At 34.5% G+C, this 3,420-nt stretch overlaps 1 non-coding gene across 1 annotated transcript; it reads left to right on the top strand.

Annotated features, from left to right (window-relative positions):
* Positions 1–471: 471 nt before the first annotated feature.
* Positions 472–591, top strand: LOC137623909 (U5 spliceosomal RNA). Its single transcript, XR_011040670.1, has one exon. It is a non-coding gene; the product is annotated as a U5 spliceosomal RNA (small nuclear RNA).
* Positions 592–3,420: the final 2,829 nt, after the last annotated feature.

Here is a 3,420-nt window from a genome sequence, read left to right as displayed (position 1 = left end):
TAATAATAATAATAAACGTTCTTGACCCTTGCTTATCCTGATTAATCCTGTTTTTTTTATCGGCATACCTTTTAATTTTTGTACTACAGTTTACAAAATAGTGATATTTCATTTTATTCTAAAATCTTAAAAATTTCTTTTTAAAAAAGAATATATAACATAAAATCACTTTACTCTGTAATTCGTTTGAGATATTGACATCACCCCACTCTATCAGTAGATCAATGACCTCAGAACCAGAACCAAATTATCCTTTTTGATAATTTGATATAGGTCAACATAAATAAATAAGTTTGTTATTCATCTATTATCAAACGTTTTCTATGACCAAAGGTTTATGATAATTTGTATGTAAAAAAAAAATAGAAAACGGATAAATAGCATTGCGACGTATGTCCTTCTTTCATTAAACTCTTTCTCGTAGCATTCAGCAGTCAGAGAAAGGAGAATGATGAGACGTGAGTGGTTTGGTAGCTCTGGCTTCCCTTCAAAACGCATAAATCTTTCGCCTTTTACTAAAGATTTCCGTGGAGGGGAGCAACTCAATGAGTCTGTAATCCACTTTTTACTGCGGTCTACATTAGTAGACCCTATAAACCTCTATATAAAATTTTTGTAAGTATAATGATTTGATAGATAGTTTAGTAACCCAGACAAGCTTGCCTCTTTGTCTGGCTCTATTTAGTCTACCACTAAATAAGTAATATTACCTCCAATGTACATTAGACTGTCTTGCTCTATGCAATAAACTGTCTCCACTAACAGTGCATAACACTCGATTGATCAATCTAATTAAGCTTTCACACCAACATAGCGTTATTTTCATTAGCAGCACCACAGTGACAGTCGACTGACAAGTCTTCATATGTGGTAATTATTTTCCCACTTTGTGTTGGTAATCCATTACCGCAAATGAGCGGTAGTATTATACTGACCCTCATCGAGAACACCTGGATATTAACTTTGAATTACTCATATTTGTAGTTGATATTAAACCCATGCAAAAGGATAAACAATTAGAGGAATATAATTGTCGCAATTCAGTTGCATCAGCATGGAGACAAATTTGATGCTCTCTGCATTAAAAGTTTGGAGATTTAAGCTATAAAGAAAAACAAATGAATTTGTTAAGTTCTTAAGTAAATGCACCATACATATGTCTCTGTGTATTTTGAGGATGTATGCAATGTATCCTGCAGTGTTCTCTTGTATTTCAAATGATTATTATTATTATTATTATTTGCTAAGGTACAACCCTATTATGAAAAGCAGGATGCTATAAGCCTAAGAGCTCCAACAAGGAAAATAGCCCAGTGAGGAAAAGAAATATACTACAAGAGTAGTTTAAGCACAATAACATTAAAATAAATTTTCCACATATAAACTACAAAAAATTAAAAAAAAAGAAGAGAAGCAATATAGAAAATTGTGCTTGAGTGCGCCCTCAAGCACACAAATTCGCCTCCTTATTCTTTTTATGTATTGACTGTAGCAGTAACAATAGTTTATTACATCACTTGCGATGGGGGTGGTATGGTGTCACCACATTGCGAAGGTTGGTTACCAGTTTGACGAAAGTCACGTCATTCCAGATGATCACAAAGTTACCCCCAAGCATCTGGAAGTACATCAAGTTTATTGGAATGTTGGTTCATGGAAGGAATTGTAATTGCATCGAGACCATCTCTTTCTCTTACTTTTTAAATTTTTTTTTTATATTTAATACCTGAAAGATCTATATTAATGTTGTTACTGTTCTTAAAATATTTTATCTTAATTTTGCATTACTTCTCTTGTAGTTTCTTCATTTCGCTGTTGGAGCCCTTAGGCTTATAGCATCATGCGTTTAAAACTAGGGTTGTAGCTTAGCTTGTAATAATAATGATAATATTAATAATAAAAATTTGATCGTTGTCCTTTGATCTTAGGTACCTATGATCTGTTTCCTATTTCTTTTTGCACGAAAAGTCAAAAGGCTTATTTTATACACTATCCTCGCCTTGATAGGCAACCAATGCAGGGCAATAATTGCTGGGGTTATCCTTTCACGAGATGATATGCCTGTTATGAGTCTCGCCACTCTATTGAAAATGTTTTGTAATTTCCTCAGTTGATAGTTGGGTAAACCAAAATATAGAGAGTTACTGTAGTCCAGTGTACTATGACTCAATATGTCCTTCTCTAGAAAACGAAAAGAAAAACTTAATCCCGTGAATGATTTCGATCTATTTGTGACTGAAATCGACACAGTACTCCAAGGAAAAGAGGAAAATATAATGGCAGCAGCTAATGAAGAATGTGATGATGGAGGCAATCATGGCATGTGTGGGCACTGTGAGTCCTATGTCGCTGAGGGGATACAATGCGATGAATGCCGAAGATGGTACCATGATGAAGAAGCTTGCTCTAATTTAAGGGATGGTACAAGTAATCTTTTACAAACCAGGAACATCATTTATAAATGTCCAAGATGTGTCGAGACTGCAAATTCCAATGGTTCATGGGCCAGGCAATCATGGGAGGACATGATGAGACTAAGCATCAACATAGATGAGATGAAGGTAAATGTATAACAACAGATGTCTGGTTTTATGGATATGATAAATGCTCAATACACTGATATGCGTCAAGAAATTGTTGAGCTGAAAGAGAAACTTATGGAATACGAACAAGAGAATGTGACCAAGACCACATATGCAAGCAAGTTGAAATCAAGAAACACTTTGGTTATGATATCTACGGAGGAAAATACGAAGGCTTCAGAGATCAAGAAAACTATCATGAAGAAGATAACCATGAATGTCGAACAGGTCAAAACCTCTAAACAAGGCCACTTGGTAGTTAATTTTGCGGATAAAGCTGGGTTAGAAAAGGCTAAAAATGACTTAGAAGAGGTCAAGAATGACATTAAGGTAGAAGTAGATAAAAAGGATCTACTTAAACCGAAGATCAAGGTCTGCAATATTGATGAAAATGAAGATGATATAATTGCCAGTATAATGGAGAAGAATGAATTGTTGAATGATATATGTAAAAATGAAGAGGACTTTAAATTGATCAGGAAGTTTAAATCAAGACAAAGCGGTAAATTACATGTCATTATAAAGTGTAGTCCAACTATCAGGAAAGTCTTCCGTAAAAGGGATGATAGAGTATATACCACGCTTGGAGGATGCTGCAAAATTTATGATTCCTACAATGTATTTCAGTGTTATAAATGCCAGGAATTTGGTCATACTGCCGAAAATTGTAGCAAGACTCAGGTATGTGCCAAGTGTAGCCAGGATCATCGAACCACGGATTGTACTGTAAACACGTTAAAGTGTCATAACTGCACAGTGAGGAATTACAATGATACGAATCATAAGACATATGATAATAACTAAAGTATACAAGGAGGAGCTTACCAGGATAAAAAAT

Source organism: Palaemon carinicauda, chromosome 30 (genome assembly GCF_036898095.1).
Source record: "Palaemon carinicauda isolate YSFRI2023 chromosome 30, ASM3689809v2, whole genome shotgun sequence".
Taxonomy (NCBI): Eukaryota; Metazoa; Arthropoda; class Malacostraca; order Decapoda; family Palaemonidae; genus Palaemon; species Palaemon carinicauda.
The sequence above is the reverse complement of the archived record's forward strand: the minus strand, read 5'-3'. Positions and strand labels throughout refer to the sequence as shown.